The 25087-nt window shown below is 47.4% G+C and overlaps 1 protein-coding gene across 6 annotated transcripts in view; it reads left to right on the top strand.

Annotated features, from left to right (window-relative positions):
- The first annotated feature begins 6332 nt into the window (after window positions 1-6332).
- Extl3 (exostosin like glycosyltransferase 3) overlaps window positions 6333-25087 on the top strand; it is a 94865-nt gene continuing 76110 nt past the window's right edge. For 4 of the 6 annotated variants that reach the window (XM_057786045.1, XM_057786050.1, XM_057786048.1 and 1 more), the window contains exon 1: window positions 8645-8904. The gene's annotated coding sequence lies outside the window, so the exon portion shown is untranslated. Of the gene's footprint in view, window positions 6351-8644; window positions 8905-25087 lie in introns of those variants that run through there. The other 2 variants (XM_057786046.1, XM_057786049.1) reach the window with 2 other exon arrangements.

Here is a 25087-nt window from a genome sequence, read left to right on the forward strand (position 1 = left end):
TCTGCCTCCCAAGTGCTGGGATTAAAGGCGTGCGCCACCACCACCCGGCTTGCCTCTTTCTGTTTTTGCTGTTGCTGTTAGTGGTTCTGTTTTCTGAATGAGAAGTTTTGAATCCTACTGTAATAGGATGTGCTTCACCTCTGAAGAAGACAGGAGAGTGACCTTGCATTTGGAGCATAGGGACTCATAAGAAGGCTTCTCAGAAGGAAGGACACTGCCACGGCTTCTCTGTTCATAGCTCTTTCCTTTATCTCTGGAAAATACTTCTCATTTTTTAAAGCCTTTTGCTTTGATTTGGGGTGCAGGGGAGGGTCAAAGGGGACTTGGGTTTAACTACAGAGCCCAGCCTGTTAACTGTCAGCCCTGGGAGCCTGCTGCATTCGCCCCACAGAACTTCTCTGACTCCGCAAGGGAAGTAGGGACTCACTGTCCCTTCTCTTTTAACTTTGTTGAGAGCACAGGACCAAGAGCTCTTCACTGCTTGATGCTTGCCCACCTAGATTCACAAGTGCACCCTGACGGTGGTAAGAAACACAGCCTTGGGTTAGTAGTGGCAATGGAATGTTTCAGTCCAAACCCACCCGGGGGCAAATGTTATCTGGGGGCTCTTATTTCATACCATCCTATTCTTTACCTGTGTGTGCATGTTTGTGTGGGCGCAGTCTCTCTCTCTCTCTCTCTCTCTCTCTCTCTCTCTCTCTCTCCCTCTCTCTCTCTCTGTGTGTGTGTGTGTGTGCACATGCACTTGGAGATCAATCTCTTCTTTGGAAACAGGGTCTCTCTATGGAATCCTGGCTGATGTGGAAGACCAGGTTGGCCTTGAATTTGAAGCAGTCCTCCTGGTTCTGCTTCTCAGCACAGGGAAGAGGGTAGAGGCACACCAGCTCTCCAGCCTTCACTTGGTTTTCTTGACTAATTATCAATGTAGATAAAATATATTATCTTATTCATCTTGATTTTTTAAAGACAGTTCCAATCTAAATTTTAAAAAATGTTTTTTGTTTGTTCGTTTTTAGCTGATGCATAGTAGCTGCCTTGCACAGTTCACAGAGTACAGGGCTGGTTTTCAGTACATCCATATATCCATATAGGGCATAATGACCTGATTAGCATAACCAGTGAGCCCATGACGGCAGTAAGTTGGTGCTGCTGCTTTTAGTCCTGAGGATGGAAGCCAGAGCCTCATCCAGGCTAGAGACGTGCTCTACCGCTGAAGCCACTTATTATTTCTTTGTCAACATGGATTTTTAGGAAAAACTCACTAATTGGGTACTAGAGAAATAACACAGAGGCTAACCTGCTCTCCCAGAGGACCCAGGCTCAGTTCCCAGGACCCAAGTTGACTGGCTCATAGCTGTCTGTAATACCAGCTCTAACAAGGAGCCCAGATGTCTGTGCATGAACCCACACAGACACTCACAAATATGTCTTTTTTTTTAATCTTAGGTCAGTGTTCTTGTCCTGGAGAGACAGCTCAGTGGTCAAGAGTGCCAGTTGGTCTTGGAGAGCACCCAGCTTAGATCCCCAGCGTCTACACGAGGGTTCACAACCGTCTCTAACTCCAGCTCCAGGGAATTTTTGGGTCTTTCAGACATAAGGTACACATGTGGTTCACAGTCATACATGCAAGCAATGCAAGCAAAACTCTCATACATATAAAATAAAAATAAAATACATAAGTTGTTTTCTTTGCATCATTGATAAGATCATATATGAGTTTCCTTTTTGACCTGTTGGGTGATGGATTACATGAGTTGGTGGGATGGGTTAGTTTCCTTTTGTTTTTTAAGACAGGGTCTTGATATTTAGCCCAGGCTATCCTTGAACTTACTATGTAGCTCAGGCTGGCCTGGAACTTATGATCCTCCTAGTTCTGTCTGCTAATTTTGGAAAATTCAGGGATATGCCACTATATCTGGTTTTGGACTTTTAAATTTTGCATAAAATTGTTACTTTGGGAGCTGAAGCGATGGTTCAATAGAGAACCTAGATTTGATTCCCTGCACCAACATGGTGGCTCACAACCATCCATATAACTCTAGTTCCAGGGGATCCAGTGCCTTCTTCTGGTCTCTGGGGCACCAAATATGCATGGTGCACAGACATTCATGCAGACAAAACACCCAACCACAAAATAATAAAATAGGCCAGGCGGTGGCAGCGCACACCTTTAATCCCAGTACTTGGGGGGCAGAGACAGGTGGATCTCTGTGAGTTCGAGGTCAGCCTGGTCTACAAACAAGTTCCAGGACAGCCAGGGCTACACAGAGAAACCCTGTCTCAAAATATCCAAAATAATAACATATTTTTAAATTGTTATTTTGGAAAATATAATTACTCATAAAAAACAGCATATGAGCTGGAGAGGTGGGCCCGTGACTAAGAGCACTGACAACTCTTTCAGGTGACCCAGATTTGATGCCCAGCTCCCATAAGGTGGCTCACAGTTGTCTAGATCCTCAGTTCCAGGGGATCCAATGCTCTCTTCTGACCTCCTATGTGTACCAGGCATGCACATGGTGCACATATATAAATGCAAACAAAATGCACATATACATAAAATATAATTAAAAAACAATATAATAAGCTATTTTCAACCATTTGTTCTAGAATATAAATTAGTATGGAAGATTCTCTCAGGAAACAGGTAGAAGTATATGTGGTTTCTAAGGGAGGGACTGAGATTGGGAGTCAGTAGATGAGGCTGAGCGATAGAGTCCATGCAACAGAATGAGACAGAGGCAGACGGAAAAGCCAAATCGTCTGCAGTGCCTGAGAGCTTTCTCTCCGGACCACACCCTCTTTAACAGCGAGTCTTCCTGTAGAACCAAGCTGGCCTCAAACCTGTGATCCTCCTACCTCAGCATCCCCCTTGCTGGGATTATAGATGTGTGGCAACGTGTTAGGTGAGCAGCCTTCCTTTCTAAATGAATTCAGTTAGCATTTGTGCCCTGCGTGTGAACCTGGATAGCAGAGGATGATCCAGGAATGCCAGGAGGCACTGTCCGAAAGACAGTCTTGTGTGACCACGGCTGTACTCAAACTTACTCTAGCTGAAGGTCACCCTGAGCATCGGATCCTCCTGCCTCCTCCCGCTCAGTGCTGACTTACAGGTGTATGCCGCCATGCCTAGCTTAGGAGGTACTGGGGGAGCAAACCCACGGCTCTGTGCGTGCTGGGCAAGCACTCCACCGCCTAATCCACAGCTCTGGCCCCCAGAGGCTAATTTTTGAATTCTGCCTGGTGATGACCCATGATTAGGGTCATAGGAGAACTTCTGACCCTACAAACTGAATGTCACCACCCAGACAAAGTGACAGCATCCAGTTCATAGTCTTGAGGCTCTGGCGTGGGGAAAGGAAATCAAAGAGGCTTTCAAGTGACAGTCCTTGGGGGCAGACTCACAGCGACGAGCTGGTTCTGACCAAATTCAGGTTAGGTCATGGCATTTCTCAGCCCTCAATGGGGTCCTTGTTGGTATTCTATAGTCTATTTATGTTCATGTGAAGCATGAAATAGAATCGCATGCTGGCATCTCACTGTTTCATCTCTTGTGGATGTGGGGAGGGTGGGCAGTACTCACACAGAGCCGGGGAGGGGAGGGGTGAGGCTGTGCGTGTGCCTGGGGAGGCTGGGGAGGACATTAGCTGGGGTCCTCTCTGCGCTCCACTTTATTTATTAAGATGGTTTTTCACTGACGGTGAAGCTTGCCACTTTGGCTAGATTGTCTGGCCACTGAGCCCCCGGGATGTCCTGGCATGTACGACCATGCTCAGCTTGCGTGTGTGTGTGTGCATGCGTGCATGCGTATGCGTGTGTGTGTGTGTGTATGTGTGCATGCTCAGTATTAGAGTTCAGTTCACCTTGCTCTCACTGCACACACTCTTTCTCAGTGAGCCATCTCCTCAGCCCTTGTTTCGGCTTTCTTGAAGCGAGTTATTCTTACTACTTAAGCAGTTTAAGGGCTTTGCCGAGGTTCTGCTGCGTGTTCATTGGTGACTAGCAAGCCAGCAAGTTCTAGCTGGCCATTCACTCTGATCTCTCATCTACCCATCTGTCTTCCAGTCTTTCCAACCCTCTCCTATCCACTGACCCGGGTGAAGGGCCCCACAGCCGGCTGTGCACAGCATTACCTTCTGAGAATAGCCCCGTGAGCACCCATCTGGGTACCAAGGGTAGACCCAGCTTTACCGCCCTTGCACCGAATGTAACTTTCTGTCACTTCCAGGCTGTTGGGGTCTCTGAATCTCTTCCTACACATCCCATGTGGGGAAAGTCTGTACGACAGGGGTGGCATGAAAAGACCCACGGCCCAGGAGGAAGATGCAGGCTGGGGCTCCTATTTTACCACATCCTGCTTACTGTTAATTTATTTTTTCTTTTTCTTGAGACAGGCTACACTGTGTAGCCCTGGCTGGTCTGGAACCCATTATGTAGACCAGGCTGGCTTCGAATTCACAGAGATCCACCGACCTCGGCCTCCTGAGTGCTGGGATTAAAGGCGTGTAACACCACACTGGCTATTTATGAAGGTATTTTTCTTCTCTTTCCATAGTTCTCTTTCCTTCATTCCTTTCTTCTCTCTTCTTCCCTCCTTCTCTCCTCCCTCCTCCATCCTTTCTTCCTCTATTCCTTTGTCTCTTTCTTTTCCTCATGACGGATCTCATGGAACTCTGGCAAGTCTTGTACCCCTGATCCTCCTACCGCCACCTCCCACGTGCTGGGATTCCAGGCATGTGCCACCATACTGACCTTTAGGAAGGGTTCTGAAAGATAAGTAGAAGTCAGCTAAGCCCATAGTGGAAATAAGATCTTACCCCAGGGCAGATGAAACGCACTTCAAGTGTTGGCCTGTGTTCTGAGCATGCGGTGTCCTGAGCATGTGCTCAAATGTGGAAACAGCCCAAGTGTCCATCAGCAGGAGGATGGGGAAATGGACCATACCCATGCCCAGAGACTCAGTCATGAAACAGATGAAGATTGATCTGAAGCCTGCTTCCCCGTGGATGGACCTTGGAGTCCCCTGCTGACTCAAAAGCTGTGCTGAATGACTCCATTTATAGGAAGTTTCTAGAATAGATAAATTCACAGAGAAAGTAGATTTGGGGTCACCAGGTTAAGACAAGTTGGGTGTTAGGGCTTGACTGAGCCGTAACTGAGCTTCACAGAGGGTATGGAACGTTTCTGGAAAGTATTGATGGTTGCCTAACAGAGGCAACGTGCTTAAAATGTTACTGCATTCTAGGCTGCAAAGGGTTAGTTAGGCCGGGCGATGGTGGCGCACGCCTTTAATCCCAGCACAAGGGAGACAGAGGCAGGCGTATCTCTGTGAGTTCGAGACTAGCCTGGTCTACAGAGCTAGTTCCAGGACAGGCTCCAAAACCACAGAGAAACCCTGTCTCGAAAAACAAAACAAAAAACAAACAACAACAACAACAACAAAAAAGGGTTAGTTAGGTTACGTTTATTTTATCACAATAAAAGATAGCTTAAAATCTACATACTAATGATAATACTATAGGTGTATCTCAAGATTTCTGGTATTGGTCCCACATAGGGAAGCAAGGAAAATATGAAGTTCCAAGGTGGGGTGGGGGAAGGGCAGGACAGCAAATACAGCTGGAGATTCCAGGGGGCATCAGATCACCCAGGAAAGGTTCCAAGAAGGAAGAAACACCCGGGATCAAAACTGTCTGTGGGAAAAATCTCTCCTACATGTGTGCGCATCACAGAGCACTTGAGACAGAATCGAACAATACTATAAGTGTTTGAATATACAGGGACTCAGCTAGGCAAGGGGTCCTTAGCTCTAGGCTTCTTTGAGCCATTAAGAAAAAGGAGGCCCACGTGACTCTAGATCTTGTGACCTAGTTAGTACAAGCATCACCTGCTGTAATGGGGTGGGTGCTCGTGGGTGCAGCTGGAGAAACAAGAGAAAGCCACGAGGCCCCGAGCACAGCGATGAAGGTCATCTGTGTGAGCTCTGGACCTGCTTCCTGGCCACCTGTGTTCCCAGCGCTTTCTTCTCAGGGACTGTGCCCTATTTAGCTGAACAGGGGGTGTTGCCCTCAATCTGGGAAAAGCTGAATCGCCTCACCATTGTTCCTAATTGACAAGCAGTAAAGACGTGAGCTCTGGAGGTTAGTTCCGTCTCCCGTCTCCCGGTAGCTTTCCAGACCCCTGCTCCCCTGCTTCCCACTGAGCTGCTTCTGATTGGCTGTCCACTGTCCACCTCTCCCCTCCAGCCACAGCTGTCCGGCTGAACTTTGTGTCTTTCTCACAAAAGCAGTGGTGCTGTCGGCTTTCGACTGCAGGACTCCCAGCTGTGGCCAACGCTTTGAGCATCACTGGTAAGTCAGTCGCTCCGTCTCGGTGGTGTGCTGGAGTCCCCAACACTGTGCTCTGTGTCCTCTTGTGAGTAGGCTGAAGTCAGCTGGGGGTGTTTATGACATAGATGTCCGTACACACCACAGACCAGAGCTAGTCCATCCTGGGTTTGGGGTTCTCCTGGATTCTGGCAAGAAAAAAAATCTCTGACAGGCTAGGTAGGCAAGGCTTGGTTTCTTGTAGATAGTCCAAAGCTTTTAACGGTTACAGTTTGTAGAGTCGAGCTGCCTGGGAGACATGTCTTGGCTCTGGAAATCATTTTGTACCTGTGAGGCATCCTCTCCAACCTGGGGGCTCTGACCAAACGTCTGCTTCAGTAGCAGGACTTGCCATGTCCTCTCTGCCCAAAACCCTGAGGTTCAAATGTACAAGATGGGCCCTTCCACCAAACCAGACATATGAACAGCGTCCAGGCACATGAAATACACACCAAGCAGGTTTCTGAAGTCTCTAGGGCTACCTTAGCTCGTCCACAGTGCCAGGTTCGTCCTGGAAGGCTGGAGAAGTGTTACAGACCAAAAGAACAGAGTAATCATTTTGGTCTTACTGTGTTTCAGCTGTCAGAACTTTGATACATTTAGGGCTATTTACAATATTTTTGTCATTCATTGTGTGTTTTTCATAAAAATGTCCTAAGATTGTGCTGGGAGTTTACAACTTTCACCCCCATTTTTGGGTTGAGTTGCCGTCCTCTCTCCCATCATATGCTGACATTCTAAACCACCGAGTGCCACAGAAGGGATCTGCCTTGTAAGCAGGGTTCTTGTAGATGCAGTAGGTTTAGAATGAGACATGCTGGAACGGGGCAAGTCCCGTACCAAAGCTGACTGGCCCTATAAGCAGGGAAAATTTGGTAACACTGTAACCATGAAGACAGGGCCGACACAAATCCCTCCATCTCAGCTTTAAACACTGGAACCCACTTTGCTAGGGTGAGTCTTCGCTCACAGCCTGCTAGCCTCTGGAGTATGCGCCTGCTAGCCATTTTAACCACCTAGTCTGAGCCTTTAGAGAAGCCTACCAAACTAATACACTCCGAAGAAATCCTAGCCTTCTGGTATCCTGCCACAATCTGCAGAAGTAAAATTGCCGTGGTTCTCTAAGGCTTCAGAAACATTTTTGTGTGTAGATATCTTTAAAAATCACTTAAATGAACTGGGTGTGATGGCGCCAGTCTTTAATCCCAGCACGCAGAGGCAGGCAGATCTCTGAGCTTGAGGCCAGCCTGGTCTACAGTGAGTTTCAGGACAGTCAGAGCTATATAGGGGGACAGCGGGGAAGGGGGTGGGTCACTTTGAGTATGGGAAAACTGAAATCCTGCTGTCCTAAAGGAAGTCAGAACTAGTCACAATAACCTAGAAACAAGACTGGGTGGATTGGCAGCATACCCCTGGGATCTCGGCGCTTGGAAGACTGAGGCAAAGAGTGGTTAGAGACTAGCCTGGGGTATATAAAGAGATCCCATCTCAGAAGCCAGAAAAAAGGGCAGTGGTGGCACATGCCTTTAATCCCAGCATTCAGGAGGCAGAGGCAGGCGGATCTCTGAGTTCGAGGTAAGCCTGGTCTACAGTGTGAGTTCCAGAGTTCCAGGACAACCAGGACTGTTATAAACCCTATCTCAGGGGGAAAAAAAGCCAGAAATTTTAAAAAAAATTAAAGGAAATGCAAGGCACAATTTTGCGCCCCACTGCATAGTATTTCATTTTTGTTTATCTAGAGCTCTGCTGAACTGTGCGTTCATTGGATATGCTTCTTTCATCTTGACATCATTTATCGTTTTCGATTGTTTTTCCATGGTGTCAGGACAATTTCTAACGTCGGAGGTGTTTTAGCTTTCGCTTATGTACTCTGAGGGAAGGGGCTCCAGCTGTTTTACAGGTTCCCGTTTTATTTTGGTATTTTACTGAACGAGCAACCCGGCAACCAGCGGGGGGCCCCCAAGGGTCTGAAGCCCCGCAGCCGCGCTCCGGGTGTCGTTAAAGAAGTGCCCACCAGGGGTCAGCACAGGCTCGGCGTTGGCCTGAAAGTATCCCACAATGCACCGAGCCTCCGCTCGTGCGGCAGAACCTCAAGCGGTGGGGCGGGGCCTCCCCATGGGGGGCGCGGCCTGGACGTTTGGGCAGGGTCTAGTTCTGTGGGGCGTGGCCTATAGAACTGGGGAGTGGCCTAGTTTAGGAGGTGGGACCTAGTTGCGAGGGCGTGGCCTCGATGGTAAAGGCGTGGTCTGGGTGGCGGGGGACCGGTCCGGCCGTCTGGTGTTGCAGGTGTCTGTCTGCTCCCAGCACTGTGGCAAGGTAGGGGCTCCGGAGGAAGTCCTGGAGCAGTGCGGGCGTGGCCGCGGGCTTTGCCCGGATCCCTCGCACTGCTTTTCCAAGGGTTCCGAGCGCGGACTAGAAGGCATCTGCGGTCTCGTGCAGCTCCAAGCCATCCCTCCCGTGGGAATGGATGCAACTTCGGGCGCAGGCGACTGGTGGGAAGTTGGAATCGTGGATTCGCTAGCACGCACTACAGGCTAGGGTGAGTGGCAGCCGCCACACGCGGGCCATCCTCTCAGGAGACGCTGTCCCTTGGGCTGAGCTGGTGGGGTCCTGGTGTCCCGGCAGTCGTAGACGCCACCCAGGACGACTCCGGGGGCTCCTTAATACCACACCCAGCTCCTTAGTTTTCAAGTCTGTAATTAGCACTATGCAAAAAGTAAGGTTCGGTATCTAGGAAACACTGAAATGCCTGGAGGTTTGAGCTTGAGGGTGTCTTCCCCCATCAGCCTGTTTCTGCTTCATTAGGAGTTCAGTCCTTTCAATCTCACTTCCTGTCACCCGGTTTCCTTGGCAATCATGTCACAAGTGGAGGCTTCAGGTCGCAAAGCCGAGTGGAGTGACTCTGCCCACTTTTCAATGCCCTGCAAAGTTTTGTTCACGGATCTCCACCCCCAATAGAAAATAAATCATATTTTAGTTTTTTCTTTTTAGATTTATTTTATGAGTGTTTTGCCTGCGAAGGTGTATGTACACTGCATGTGTGCCTGGAGGCCAGAAGAAATCAGATCCCCAGAACCGGAGTTATGGATGACCGTGAGCCATCACGTGTGTGCTGGGGACAGAACCCTGCGTCTGTGAGATTAACACATGTTCTTAACCACTGAGTCGTCTCTCCAGCTTCATAAACTGTATTTTAAAGGCATGTTTCATCCTATGTTATAACCACTGCCATAAGCCAATTGATTTGCTTTTACTTGATCTCCAAGCAATTTCTCTTACTGCTTAGCAATGTTTATAATTAGGAAAACTACAGCACAAAGATAATGCAGGTGAACACAGTCTTAATTAGCAAATGAGCTGTTGATTGAGGGCAGTGGATGAGGAATCAGGCAAGCTTGTTCTCAGACATTTCTGCCGCCAAGGAGGTTGAAGTATGAAAAGTCTTCACTGTGTCTTCCAAACCTAAAATGCAAATAATGAGCACCTGTTCCTTTTTTAGTAGACAGATCTCTTGGCTTGATCATCGAAATAAGAAAATTCTGTTTAAAAATTATTTGGGTTTTTTTTTTTTTTTTTTTTGAAACTGGGTCTCTATGTAGTCTTGACTGTCCAGGAACTTACTAGGTAGACCAGGCTGGCCTTGAACACACAGAGATCAACCTGCCTCTGCCTCCCAAGTGCTGGGATTAAAGGTGTGTATGTGTCCATGCCCAACCAAGAAAATTCATTCTTTCTTTCTTTCTTTCTTTCTTTCTTTCTTTCTTTCTTTCTTTCTTTTCTTTTCTTTTCTTTTCTTTTCTTTTCTTTTCTTTCTTTTCTTTCTTTTCTTTCTTTCTTTTAGAGACAGGGTTTCTCTGTAGCTTTGGAGCCTGCCCTCAAACTCAATTTTGTAGATCAAGCTGGCCTCAAACTCAGAGATCCGCCTGCCTCTGCATCCCGAGTGCTGGTATTAAAAGCTTGTTCCACCTCTGCCTGGCAAGAAATTTTTTTTTTTTTTTTGGTTTTTCGAGACAGGATTTCTCTGTGGTTTTGGAGCCTGTTCTGGAACTAGCTCTTGTAGACCAGGCTGGTCTCGAACTCACAAAGATCCGCTTGCCTCTGCCTCCCAAGTACTGGGATTAAAGGCGTGCGCCACCACCGCCCGGCCAAGAAAATTCTTTTAAACTGTTAACTGAATTACTTCTACTCAAGGAAAAGAGGTGACTAATCACAGTTTGGCTTTTCTATCTTTGTTAAGCAGAAACTTGTCTTAATGATTATCCTGAATGACCTCATCACGTGGAGACAGGCCTGTTCTGTAATGACAGAGTACCACCCAAGTTATTCAGAGACAGATTCTGTCCGGGAGACATCCTGTCAATGTGCCCGGATTGGAAATGCAGAGATAATTTAAACTCCGGACTCTGAAACTGATCTAGGAGGGCAAACCAACCCAGACAGCATGTATTTGCCAGGATGGGCGGTGTGGTAGCACAGCACGTGCTTGCTGAGGTGACAGACAGCACGGCACTACCGTGCCACTCGTGATGGCCAGGGCTTTATGTCTAGTCTGTCAGTTATGAGGAAAAGACCTTGGGAGAAGCCAGCACTTGAAATGAGTACTAAGGATGTCTGGGAAGAGGGGTCAAGAAATAACAAAATCACAGAAAGCAAGAAGGAAATGTACAAACCGAGAGAGATGGATATGTTAGATATTATACTAAGTGACACAAGCCAGTCCCGAAGGATAAATAATGTATGGCCCTATTTGAACACAGTCCCTAAAGGAAGTTGATTGCTAGAGATAGAAGACAGAACGGTGGTTGCCGGGAGCTGTGGGAAGACACAGAGTTAGTGTCAAATGGGTAAGGATTTGAGAAGATGAAGTCCTAGAAAAGTATGTTGATGGTTCCACAACAAAGTGAACATATCAAAAGCCACAGAACTGCATAAAAATTGTTTAATCCCGGGCTCTGGGGGATGGCTCAGTGGATAAGCATGAAGACCCAAGTTCAAATCCCCAACATCCTTTGAAAGAGTTATGTATGTGGCTACATGCATGTCTGTAACCCCAGGGCTCAGGGTGGAGATAGGGCAGACACAGGACTTCTGGGGCTTGCTGGCTAGCAGCCTAGCTCTGGGGTCAGTGAGAACAACTATGCCTTGAGGAAAGTGGTAGAGAGGGATGCCCAGCATCCTCCTCTGGCCTCATACTACCACACTTACCGCGTACCCCTCTGAGCACATATTCAACACATACACACACACACAGACACAGGGTGAATCCCCTTTTTACTGTTTCCTATCAACATGAAGAATCTCCACCAGGTGGTGGCGGTGGCGCACGCCTTTAATCCCAGCACTGGAGGCAGGGAGATCTGAGTTCGAGGCCAGCCTGATCTACAGAGCAAGTTCAAGGACAGGCTCCAAAGCTACACAGAGAAACCCTGTCTCGAAAAACAAACAAACAAACAAAAAAATTCCTCCCACAAACCTGCCCACAAAGCCCAGAAACAAAACCAAGTAGCCCTGCATGCCTTGAATTCCAGCACAGTGAAAACAGAATGGGTGTGCGTCTGTGAGTTCAAGGTAAAATGAAGCCACGAGTGATGATATGATATAATCCCAGCACTTCGGAGACAAAAATGGAGAATCAAGTAGACAAAAGTAGAGTTCAAGGCCAGGGTCAGCTATAAAATGAGCTCAAGGTCAGCATGAGGCACGCAGCAGACCCTGTCCTAAAACAACAACAAAAACACGTGAAAAACACAAGGCAAGGAAAAGGTCATATGTCTGTATCAAACATGTGAAGCTGGAGAGACGGTTCCGTGATTAAGAACAGAACATGTACTGAATTGAGGCTTTGTGTGCGTGCCTTTAATTCCTGCACTTGGGAGGCAGAGGCAGGAGGGATGGATAGCTGTGACTTTTGAGGCTAGCCTGGGCTACATACATAGCGAGCTCCAGGACAGCCAGGGCTGCATAAAGAGGCAGAGACAGGAGGATCTCTGTGAGTTTGAGGCCAGCCTGGTCTACATAGTGAGCTCCGGGACAGCCAGGATTGCATTAGAGAGACCGAGAGACCCTGCCTCAAAAAAGAAAAGAGTTTTGTTTCTGCTCTGCCGCTTCTGGTTCCCGTTGGCTGTGCTTTGGAAGAAGTGGCCCGTGGGGGTGATGGAGGTGAGCTGAGGAGGACAGCCTCGGGTCATCTATCACACTCTTCTCTGAGGAGGGATTCCTGGGCTACGGACAGTTTTCAAATCAAGTCCTGTGATTCAGGTGTTGTGGCTATTTCAGGATGGGTGGACCAGCGCAGGCATCTTTTGAAAAGTGCAGGCGGGGGCTGGAGAGATGGCTCATCAGTTAAGAGCATTGCCTGCTCTTCCAAAGGTCCTGAGTTCAATTCCCAGCAACCACACGGTAGCTCACAACCGTCTGTAATGAGGTCTGGTGCCCTCTTCAGGCATGCACGCAGATAGAATATTGTATCCATAATAAATATTTTAAAAAAAAAAAAAAGAAAGAAAAGTGCAGGTGGCTGTGGCTGTGAGCTGTCTCCACTGTGGTGCCCCACATGAGCTCCCATCTCAGCCGAACCTTTGGGTCCTCATACGGAAGGGCCTTATCTGGCATCACTTGCTGTTTCCTCGGGCCAAGCATTAGGTCTGCTCTTAAGAGAACTGTGACCTTATTTTATAGGCAAAGATGAAGGAGGGTCTGTGGGTGTGTACACAGATGCCACAGGACAACCTTGGGTATCATTTCTCAAGAGCCACCCATCTTGTTTTTGAGATAGGGTTTCTCGCTAGGCTGGGGTTCTCCTTATTTTGCTAGCCTGGTTGACCAATGCACCCCAAGGAATATTTGTTTTCACCTTCCAATGCTGGGAGTACATGTACTTGCTACCACCCCTGGCTTTTTATGGGGTTTGGGGGGGTCCTTATGCTTGCTAGGCAAGCACCTTACTGACTGAGCCATTCTTCCCAGAACTCCCTCCCCTCTCTTTTTTAAACTCTAGCTTTGCTTTCTTTCCTTCTTTGCCAGGCTGGCCCAGGTTGTCCTCATACAGCCATCTTCCGTCATCAGCTTGGTGACATGAGCCACTATAAACAGGCAATCTGTCTGTTACTACCCACTCTGTCACCTGGTTTTTGATGCTTTCCAGTGTCTGTCTTCATCAGCTTGGCAGTTTACTAGATAGAAAGCTAAGAGCTGTGTCAACAAACCTAAAATTCCCTCTTTCAGATCATTAAGAGATTCAAACCTGGACTTATGGGTGCTGGCCTTTCTGTCATCCAGGTCTTGGTAAAACTGGGATGGTTTCTGGTACCCAAGGGGTGCTCAAGGCACACAGCCCATTTTCCAGCTGGTTCTTTTTCATCTGGTTCTCCACAATTTTTCTTTTTTTCTATTTTTCTTTTCTTTCTTTCTTTTTTTTTTTTTTTTGTTTCTTTTTTCGAGTCAGGGTTTCTCTGTGTAACAGTTCTGACTGTCCTAGACCTCGCTTTGTAGACCAAACTGGCCTCGAACTCACTAAGATCTGCATATCTCTGCCTCCTGAGTGCTGGGACTAAAGGCATGTACCACCACCACCTGGCTACAAGGATTTTTCAAATGGCCTTCCAAGTTCCTCCCATTCTCAGCAAAGGACTTAATGTGACTTTAGAGATAAAGTCAAGGCAGCTGTGTAACACCTTGATTAACTTTATCTGCACCTGGTTCTTTTCCTGTCCCTTGGGGTGCCCAGCCCTTGGACGCTCACCCCCCCACCCCCCATCCCCCCGCTTCTCTGAAAGTAGGATCTTGCTCTATAGATTTAATCCTTTTGCCTTGGTTTCCCAAATGATGGGATTACAGATGTTGCTACCAGATAGGGCCAGCCTTAAACTCAGGGGCTCAGCCTGTGTTCTAGCCTTGTCCTCCACCTCCACATCTGTCTCATTAGCCTCCGTCCCCACTCCCATCTCACCGTCAAACCCCCCCTTTCCCAGCACCCTCTTCTCCATGCACCAGCTTTTTGCTTTAGATTTGCCTCTGTTCCCTGACTCTCCTTCCATCCTCTTCTCCCTTCCTCCTGCTCGGTTCCCATCATGTCACTGTCTTCACAAAAGTCAGCAGCGGTGTCCCACTGCTCACTCCACAGTTGAGCGTGATGGTGCAGGCCTGTCAGCTCAACTGCTCCAGAGGCTGAAGCAGGAGGATTGCAATTTCAAGGTCTGTCATCCTGGAAAACCATGAGGCCTTATCTTAAATTATGAAAAGAAGCTGGGCGGTGATGGTGGCACCTGTCCTTTAATTCCAGCACTTGGGAGGCAGAGGCAGGCAGATCTCTATGAATTTGAGGCCAGCCTGGTCTACAGAGCAAAAAAATAAAATTAAATTAAAAAGTGAAAACAGCTGGGGTTCATTGTGGTCGTGTATCTAAGTGGTAGATTGCTTTCCTGGTATGTATGAGGACTTAAGTTCAATCTGAAATCTCTGTCTCTCTCTCTCTCACACACACACACACACACATACACAGAATATTAGTTAATTTCGGTTTCTGTGGCAGAACATATGACCAAGGCAACTTACAGGAGAGTTTATTTGGGCTTCAAGTTCCAGAGGGACACGACGGGGAAGCGTGGCAGCAAGCAGCAGTCATGGCAGTGGGAGCAGGGAGCCAAGAACTTAAATCTTCAAATGCAGGCACAAAGCAGGGAGAATGAACTGGAATGAATGAAATGAAGGGGCTTGAGGCTTTTTTTAATCTCTAAGCCCACCCCCGGTGACATACTTCCTGCGCCAAGGTAGAACCTCTGAAACCTTTCCAAATAGTGCTACCATCTGGGGACCAAATGTTCAAATGCTGGAGAGACAATGAGACATTTCTCATTCAAACCAACACACACACACACACACACACACACACACACACACGGGCAGAGGAGAAACAGGGAAGAGAAAGGGATAGAAAAGGGGAGGGGGAGGGAGAACTGTTTTTTCATCTTGGTACTCAACACTCCGTATTAGCTTGTTAAATCATGCCACAATCGACTTAAAGGGCTATGAAGGGTTAGGCCTAGGCGCCCTATGCCACCTCCCTGCCCCCTTCCCTTGTTGAGCCTTGCTTTCCTGTCATTGTCCTTATATGTAATATCATTTTAGCTCCTTGACATGCTGTGTTGTAGGAGCAATGAAGGAAAGAAACTGGAGAGTTCCTCATTGGATACAGAAAACACTTCATTATCTCCGCAGGAACGGAAGGGAGAACACATAAGTGGCAGCTCAGCTTGAGGGGTCTTCAGCCAAGAGGCAAGGCGGGGAAGCTGCTTCCGCAGTCTGTAGAGACAAGATGAGGTCCCCTAGGGGGGAGAGAAGTCACACAGCAGTGGAGAGCTCACAGGGTGGGAGTGGGGAGATGGCCACGGGCACCCCTTCACACTGGCCATGTTCCCCGCCAAGTGAAGCCAGCAGTTGGCACCTCCGGTATACATCCCAGTGCCACTTCATCTCCCTTCTCTGACTGAGGCTCGGGTCAAACATCACTGCCGATCTGTCCTTCCTCTGTGGCTCTGCACCAGCGAGCTGACAAAGCCTTACCAGGACAGACTTCAGGTTTGCAGAAAGAATGATGTCACGTACACACCGCTTAGCTGGTTGGGTGGGTTTTTCGTTTGTTTTTAGTGCCGGGGTGCGCTAAGTAATCATCTACAGCTTCATCTGAGCTACACCAAGCATGCTTACCCTCCTGACGCATACCACTCCTCTCCCTCCCCCCCTTTTAAACTACATACATACTCTCTATGTAGTTCTGGCTGTCCTGGAACTCACTGTGTAGACCTGGCTGGCCTCAAACTTATATCTGCCCATCTCTGCCTCTGCTGTGCTGGGATTAAAGGTGTGCGCTCTCATGCCTGGCTCCCACTTTTCTTTTTGAGATAGGATCCTTGTTATGGCGCTCAGGCTGGTCTTGAACTTGTTCCAAAGCACAGGCTGATCTTTAGCTCTAGTCCTCTGGCTTCAGCTCTGAGGACCGAGGGTGTAGGTGTGCATACTCACACCTGATACCATTTAGCTTGCACACACCTTTGCATCTTGCCTTTTTAATTTAGATCCCATCAGATAAGAGCTGACAGCCCTGTGTACCTCTCCCCTTTTGTCCTTGTCCCTCCCTCCCTCCTAAAAGCCGCCACTATCCTGAAGGAGGTATGTGTCCTTACAGTGCATACTGTCTGTCACCATAACAGGTGTGAGTGGGAAATCAGCATGCTCTTTTACCCTTACCTTTTAGATGTGGAAGGTGTTTGTTCATCTAGAATTCTAGTCGTTTAGTGCATGCTGGCAGGGTCGTATTTCTTTTCAGTACAATGTGACGGTGATGGGGTACAGTGCCATGCTTGGTAAGGATCCAGAGATTGATCTAAGGGGGCTTCAGAGGGAATAGAGGACAGACACACGGGCACAGAAAAAAAGTGGGGATAGGGTGGTATGGGTTCTCATATGGAAAACTGCAACACCCCAGCATCTCGCTGTGTTTATTATATGCAGTTGAACAAGGAGGCAGGCTTAGCTAGCCTCAGTAGGAGTCTTGGGACTGTGAACATGGAGGGGGAGAAAGCTATGGTAACTGTTGTCTGCAGACACTGTAACTGTTGCCTTGAACCTGAAGAAAACTTTGCTATCCCTCTGAGCCTTACTCGGGAAAGGCTTTGCCAGTGCCATGGGGCTAAGGCCCTGGGGTCTTTGACATGGCTATGCCCATGCCAACAATATACATTCGTTCTCTCAGGGCACCACCACTGCTCGGCTTTGTGTGTTTTTTGAGACAGGATTTCTCTCTGTAGCCCTGGCTGTCCTGGGACTCACCAGGTAGACCAGGCTGGCCTTGAACTCACAAAGATCCTCTTGCCTCTGCCTCCCAAGAGCTGGAATTAAAGGCGTGCACCACCACCGCCCAGCTAGGACTCATCTCCTGATAGGGTCATAATTTAATGGACTATTGGGGAGTGATAAATTTAGTAGGTGCTGGCTGTACCTACTCCCAAGAGAGAATGACTCTCGACCTCTGTGTCAGGTAACAGTTCTATGCTATAGCATGGCATTGCACAGAGAGCAGAGGCCTGTTGTGTGCTCCGATTTTAGAGGTTTAAAGAGAACAAAGAAACAAAAAACCCTAGCAGCTCTTTGGGAGCCAAAGATCATTAGGGCTGAGTTGGTTTTATTTTCTTTCTTTTTTTTTTAAATTTTCTTTATTAATATTTATTGAGCTCTACATTTTTCTCTGTTGCCCTCCCTTCCGCTCCCCTCCCCCCTTAAGCCCTCCTAAAGGCCCCCATGCTCCCAATTTACTAAGGAGATCTTGTCTTTTTCTACTTCCCATGTAGATTATATCTATGTATGACTCTTAGTGTCCTCATTGTTGTCTAAATTCTGAGATTGTGATTTGTAGGTTTGCTTTCTTTGCTTTATGTTTAAAAACCACCTATGAGTGAGTACATGTGATAATTGTCTTTCTGTGTCTGGGTTACCTCACTCAAAATAATGTTTTCTAGCTCCATCCTGAGTTGGTTTCCTAACCTCCTCTGTCATCTGGAATTTATTGGCTTTGGCAGGTTAGTACAGACTTCTGGTATCAGCATTGACACAATTGTTGGAAAGTTTGGACTCTGGAACGTTTTCAGTTTAGGGATGTTTAATGTGTGAAAATACTCGTTAATATGAAAAGCTCAAAATATGAAGCACTCAGAACTACAAAGAGATACCATGTTGAAAATAACCTTTATAAGTCTATAAGGTAAATATTATGTCTTTAGTTTAAAAAGAAAGGGGGATTGACTAATTTTCTGTAATTATCCAGAGATTAGTGGTGGAGCATGTTTTACTAATTTTGAAATAGCATTTTTTGTATGCGTATGTGCATGATCACATGTGTAAATATGTGTACAGGTGTGTGTGTGTGCACGTGTGTATTTGTGTTGGTGGAGGCTCAAAGTTGGAAATTTTTCCTGATCAAGCTCCACTTTTTCTTCTCCTTTTTTTTTTTTTTTTTAGACCGGGTTTCTCTGTGGCTGTCCTGGAAACTAGCTCTTGTAGACCAGGCTGGCCTCGAACGCACAGAGATCCACTTGCCTCTGCTTCCCAAGTGCTGGGACTAAAGGCACGTGCCACCACTGCTCAAGCTCCATTTTCTTTAGTGAGACAAGGCCTCATGCTAAACCTAGTCCTTGCCAATGTTTTTCTGTCTGTATAGTTAGCCAGCTTGCCCTGCGGGTCCCCTGACTTCACCTCCAATGTGCCACCATACCCACATGACTCTTGGCCGGGGTGCTGTGGATTCAAATTCTGCTCTTTGCACTTGCACGACAACACTTTACCCACTGGGCCGTCTCTCCACCCTCCATGGTTTTTGTGTGGTCCTAGACACCAGGGTCCTTTGCACTTTCAGGCAAGCACTGTATCACCAAGCTCCACCCCCAGCTCTAAATCGTTCCTTTTCAATATCTACTTGGTTAACAAGGGCTGGGGTATTCTATTTCCCAGCTCCAGTGTCTAGAAAATGATCCAGCCTGTCTTGAGGGAGCCTGAACCAGGAGAGCAGTGGACCAGGAGTTTGGGGCTGGTTGGAGGGTGGTTATTGATGCAGAAACAATAATAGGAGCTAGGGCCTGGCGGTGGTGGTGCACGCCTTTAATCCCAGCACTCGGGAGGCAGAGACAGGCGGATCTCTGTGAGTCCGAGGCCAACCTGGTCTACAAGAGCTAGTTCCAGGACAGGCTCCAAAACCACAGCGAAACCCTGTCTCGAAAAACAAAACAAAACAAAACAAAACAAAACAAAAAAAATAATAATAGGAGCTAGGGCCTGGCGGTGGTGGCGCATGCCTTTAATCCCAGCACTTGGGAGGCAGAAACAGGCGGATCTCTGTGAGTTCGAGGCCAGGCTGGTCTACAAGAGCTAGTTCCAGGCCAGGCTCCGTAGCTACAGAGAAACCCTGTCTCGAAAAACCAAAAAAAAAAAAAAAAAAAAAAAAGGAGCTAGCTGCTGGTCACGTGGGTGGGAAAGAGCACGGAAACCAACGGGATGAGTCAGGACACGGAAACCGTTCTGTCTTTTTATACAAGAACTCTATTCACTTGAGAGAAGCACCTGCCATTAAAGGTACCTCTCTCTGAGGCCTTCTGTATGCTGACATTTTAAGTTACCATCTGTGAGCGATTGGGAGGCTGGTGACATGTAACGGGGGTTTTTGCTAAGGTGGGGGGGCGGTCCTGTTACAAGTAGAGGGTCTAGTCTCCTTCACAGTGGGAGGGAAGTGCCTGCTTCCAAGAGACCCCTGGCCAAGGCCCTTTGGTGTCTCTTCAGCTTCTCTGCAGAAATTGTGCCTTCCGAAGAAGTTCAAAGTGTCTCTTCGTCCCGTTCCTTTTTATTGGAATGTGGTAGCTCTATGCCTTAGTCTGCATTCTGTCCTAGTGGGATACCGGAGGGAGTTGTGGGTAGAGGCTTCTTTTGGCTCATGGCTGGGCTTTTGGATATCATGACTGGGGGTCTAACATTATATGGTGAAAGCTTTGAATTGCTTCAACTCATGGCAGAAAGTGGAAGGGCGGGTGTCCTGTGTGAAAACAGGCAGTGTGAGGTGGACACATAACCACCAACCCGCGAGGCTCGCTTCCAGGACCCAAACACCTCCCGCTAAGCAGGCAGGACCCAAACACCTCCCGCTAGCCCCACATCCCAGCACTGATGCACTGAGGAATTAAGCTTCCACAGGTGAACTCCAGAGGGACAAATGGTCTCCTGTTCATAGCGATTTCTACTTGCTTGTGTGATCCGGTTGGTCCGGCGTTCTCTATTCTGAGCACCATTCCCTCCCCCTGGCCATTTGACTCTGGCAGCAGCTGCTACAGCACTGGTACATCCCACTTATCTGACCCAGGCCCACTGAAGATTCCTTGTAGGATTTGTAAACACAGAACTAGCAAAGGCTTGAGGAAGGCGGATGATGGTGATGCTTGACCTCTCAGTGTCCGTATTTCCTGCCCCATGGCAGTGTCTCACAGTGAGAAACATCTGCAGAGGACAAAGTCTTGCTCAAGTTTGGATCCTGGTTCCCAGGTTTTGTGGGAGATGGCTACACCCGTCTTGTCCAAGGCTCTGCAGCTTAGCTGTGTTATTTTAATTGCATCCTTTGCTACCTGCCCCTTTGCATCCCCCGAGTTCCTTTCCTGTCATTTACAGTCAAGAGTTCTGACTAAAGTTGGGCAGGGTGTTGGCCATCATGCTACCTCCTCCAATCTTGGGATTCAAGGTTTTAGGATCGAGACCTTGGAAGTGCCTAGGCCTTCTGTGTTATTTTCAGTCACTGAGTTTTGCATCTAATTTTATTAATTCATACAAAATTTTGTAAGATGTGGGATGTCCTTCTGTATATGTGTTACTTTTATTGACTGTTGAATAAAACTGTTTTGGCCAATGGCTTAGCAGAGTAAAGCCAGATGGGAAATCTGAACAGAGATATATAGAGAGTAGGCGGGGTCAAGAGATGCCATGTAGCTGCCAAAAGAGGCAGACTCCAGAAGCAAGAGGTAACAAACCACGAGCCTCATGGTAAAATATAAAATAATAGAAATGGGTTACTTTAAGATGTAAGAGTTACTTAATAAGCAGCCTGAGCTAATAGGTCAAGCAGTGTTGTAATTAATACAGTTTCTGTGTGATTATTCGGGTCTGGGCAGCTGGGAAAAGAATGAGCATTCTCCACTTACATTTGTGTTAGAAGGTAAGAGACTTTGCTACCTTCACATGCCCAAACCAACCTACTAATTTAAATATTAGCCTATTTTACCCATAATCATGGAAGCTGGGTGGGTGGAGGGAGGTGTAAAGGGATGGTTTGAATATAGAGTGATTAAGCCGTGGAAGATGAATGTGACATCACTTGGATTTAGAGAGTGGAGGGAAGAAGGGGCTTGGAGGGCTACTGAGTTTCAAACCCACTGAGGAGAGGGTTGTCAGGAGGAGGAAGCTGCTAGCCTTAAAGGATCCCAGAGAGCTGCTAGCCTTAAAGGATCCCAGATACCTCGGTTACCAGCTTTACTTCCTCATCTTGGACAGTTTTACTCTGCCTTTCAGGTCAGTTGGATCACTTAGCCTACAGCCCACTGGTATCTTTGACGTTATGGAGAATTATTGTTGTTGTTTGTTTCCCATTCTTTTTTAAAGATTTATCTACTTATTTTATGTGCTGGAGTGTTTTGCCTGTATATACTCTGTGTGAAGGTGTCGGATCCCCTGTACTGAAGTTACAGACAGTTGTGAGCTGCCATATGGATGCTGGGAACTGAATTCAGGACCTCTGGAAGAGCAGCCAGTGTTCTTAACCACTGAGCCATCTCATCAGCCCCATTATGGAGAATTTTTAAAAAGTGTAACATTAAAATTCTTTGTGGAGCTGGGAGTTGAACCCAGAACCAAGGGCCTTATACATGCAAGAGAAATGGTTCACCACTGTGACACCACCCTGTGACATTTAGGCTACCTACCTGAGCTTTCTCTGACCCACCCTTCTTTCTTTCTTTCTACTTGTGGTAAGATCTTGAATTCACACCCTTTAGCCTAAGATGACCTTGAACTCCCAATCTTGCCTCCACCTCTCAAGCTGGGGTCACAGATCAAACCCAGAACTTCACACTTGTAGGCAAGAATGCTGCCAACTGAATGACACCCCGAGCCCCAACCCTGAGCTTCTTTTCTTTTTCTTTTATTCTCTCTCTCTCTCTCTCTCTCTCTCTCTCTCTCTCTCTCTCTCTCTTTGAGACAGGGTTCCTCTATGTAGCCACGGCTATGCTGGAGCTCACTATGTAGAGCAGGCTGACCTCCAGCTCTCACAGAGATCCATTTACCTCTGCCTCCTGAGTGCTGGGATTAAAGGTGTGTACCCCACATAGCCTCCTTCATCTTTAAAGGCTTCAGGCTACAGAAGAATCTTGGCATGGCTTTGTCTTTAATGCTTGCGTTTTTGTTGTTTTCTTGCCTTACCCTGTACTTTTTTGGTTTGTCAGAATGGTCTATACTCAAGAAAGCAATTGAAGAGCGCATCAAAGAAATCCCAGAAAAGCAGCCCCCACCCATTACTCTGCAACCAGGAGCCAGCAGCGTTGGCATGGGGCACACATCCGTGGGATCTGTGAGGAGTGTTCTAAGCTTGGCCTGGCTGGCGGCCACGTATCCATTCCAGTCTCTTTGACCTCTTAGGCTTTGGTCCTCTGCTAATAGCAATCACTTAATCGACCTTCCCTACCCCATCTGTCCTACATGATAAGAATTCAAGCTGGTAGGGGTGGGGGATGGATTCTGGTAACTGGTGAGGAGAGCTGATCACAAGCTTTGGGATTTGGGGGTGAGGGTGGGGGTCGTTTCAGGAGCTCTGCAGCCTGACCGAGGCAGAGGTACCTGTAAGGGAGCCTGGCAGCTGGGCAGGGCTGCGGTACAGGGGCTTGATACAGAAGCATCACACTTGCCATTCTTGCATCCCTCCCTGACCGTTCATGGAGCCCACACTTGGCATGGGCAAGTCCAGCGCAGCCCGTGCCCCTTCTGGGCACGCAGACCATAGCAGGAGATGTCTTCTCCGGCTCTTCTTGTTTTCCCTGTTCTGAATGAGAAAGCTTCTGCGCTCCATACAGCAGGGCGTCTTTCTTTCCGCTGTCCACTCTGTTTCTACCCTCAGTCTGAGCTGGGTTTCTGTGCTAATAACCCTATACCACAGGCTGGGTAAGTTTGTTTTGGCTACAATTCTGCTCTAAGGTCAAGGAGCCACATCTGTCGTGCACAATCCTCACTTGGCACAGCTGCAGCCCACAAGCTAGAGACAGGGGCATGGCAGAGACCAAGCCATGCTGACCTTTGGGAAAGACTTTTCTTTCTTAAAAAAAAAAAAAGATGTATTTCTGAGCCAGGCGGTGGTGGCGCACGCCTTTAATCCCAGCACTCGGGAGGCAGAGGCAGGCGGATCTCTGTGAGTTCGAGACCCGCCTGGTCTACAAGAGCTAGTTCCAGGACAGGAACCAAAAGCTACGAAGAAACCCTGTCTCGAAAATCAAAAATAAATAAATAAATATTTCTATTTTAAATTATGTGTATATGCGTGGGTGTGTGCCTGTGTATATGTGTATGATGCCCAAGTCATCAGATCCCCCTGTTACTGGAGTTACAGGCTGTTCTGCACTATCTGACATGAATGCTGAATTCTGTAACTCAGCTTGGGTCCTCTTCAAGAGCAGTAATTGCTTTTAAGCACCGAGCCATTCCTCCAATCCCACAGACCCGCTTTCAAGATAGCCTATTAACCCATTAATATGGAGAGTTTATTAATCCATTCGTGAGGGCAGAGCTGTAATCATCTAGTGCTACCTTGTGTAGCTCCTGATGGATATTGGATTTCAGCTTGAGTTTCAGAGAGGGTAAACCATGTTCAAATCATAGCACCCTCTTTCAACCCTCTCCAGTAGCCAGTGCGTTCATATGGCTTATAAATATTAAACATATGCAAATAGTTTATGTTCTTGGTTTTCCCTCCTTGAAAATAAAGCATTATATATATACATATATACGTATATATATTTTTTTCTGCACTTTGCTGGGCCTTTTTGGTCACATATGAGATCTTAGAGACTTTGAAAATACCTGCACAGCTTCCTCACGCATATTTGTACTGTCTGAGTCTTATGTTGTATGTGTGTAACATGATATAGTTAGCCAGTCCTCCCCCCCAGTGAAAGGCATTTGAACTCTTCCTGTCTTTCATTATTCTGAGCAATACTACAATGACTCGATTTAGATCTATGTTATTTCTTAAGTATTATAGCTTAAGGATAAATTCCCTGGAGTCAAGTTAGGGGTCAAAGGTGATTCTCTGTCCCTCTCCCTCTCTCTTTTTTCCTAGAATTCCTTTTTTAAAAAAAAACTTTTTATTCATTTTACATACTAACCACAATTCCCCCTCCGTCCCTTCCTCCCTCTCCTCCTCAATTCCCCCCAACCCACCCCATCCACTCCTGATCCCCGAGACCAGGTTCCTCTCACAGAGGAGCTCTGGATGTGCACTCCATTAGGGCGAGAGTGTGCGTTTCTCACACGCGGCCCTATGTTCTCATCAGTTGTTTCCATTCAGCTATTGTCCTCCCAATTAGAGGGCAGATGTGTGGAAAATAAGGCCCAAGATATAGATCTTCCTGCCCTTGAATTCTCTGCATTCATAAATTATAAGGCCGCACCCTGGGAGCACAATAAATATTTTCCTTTTTCCAGTGTAATTGGGAGATCAGCCAACCATGCTTGGAGTAGAGTCTCACACTTGGGGAGAGTTAAGCAGAGCTTTTCTCTCTCTCTTTAGAGAAAGATATTTTGAATTCTTGCCCCAAGGCCAGCGGTCACTCCTGAGATCAGACCCTTGACTCAGGCCTACAGCAGGTCTGTTTATTGGCTTGTCAGCTTCTGTCCTGGAGCCTCAGCCTGTCCCATGGCTCATTTCCCTCAGCCTGCGCAAGCACCTGCCCCAGCATCAGCAGCAGAACAAAAGAGGTTTTGAAGCTCTTTTCGTCTGTGCTGTGTATGTAAACATTACATCACTTCAGGTTACTTCGCCTGTATCCCAGCAGCAAAATGCGCTCGTTGTTGCCTTGCTGTCTTGGTTTCCATGGCGTTCCATCGCCTCACCGTTCTGCTGCTACGGAGGAATACAGCAGGCTTTACCCTAGTTT

This window comes from Chionomys nivalis, chromosome 12 (assembly GCF_950005125.1).
Source record: "Chionomys nivalis chromosome 12, mChiNiv1.1, whole genome shotgun sequence".
NCBI lineage: Eukaryota > Metazoa > Chordata > Mammalia > Rodentia > Cricetidae > Chionomys > Chionomys nivalis.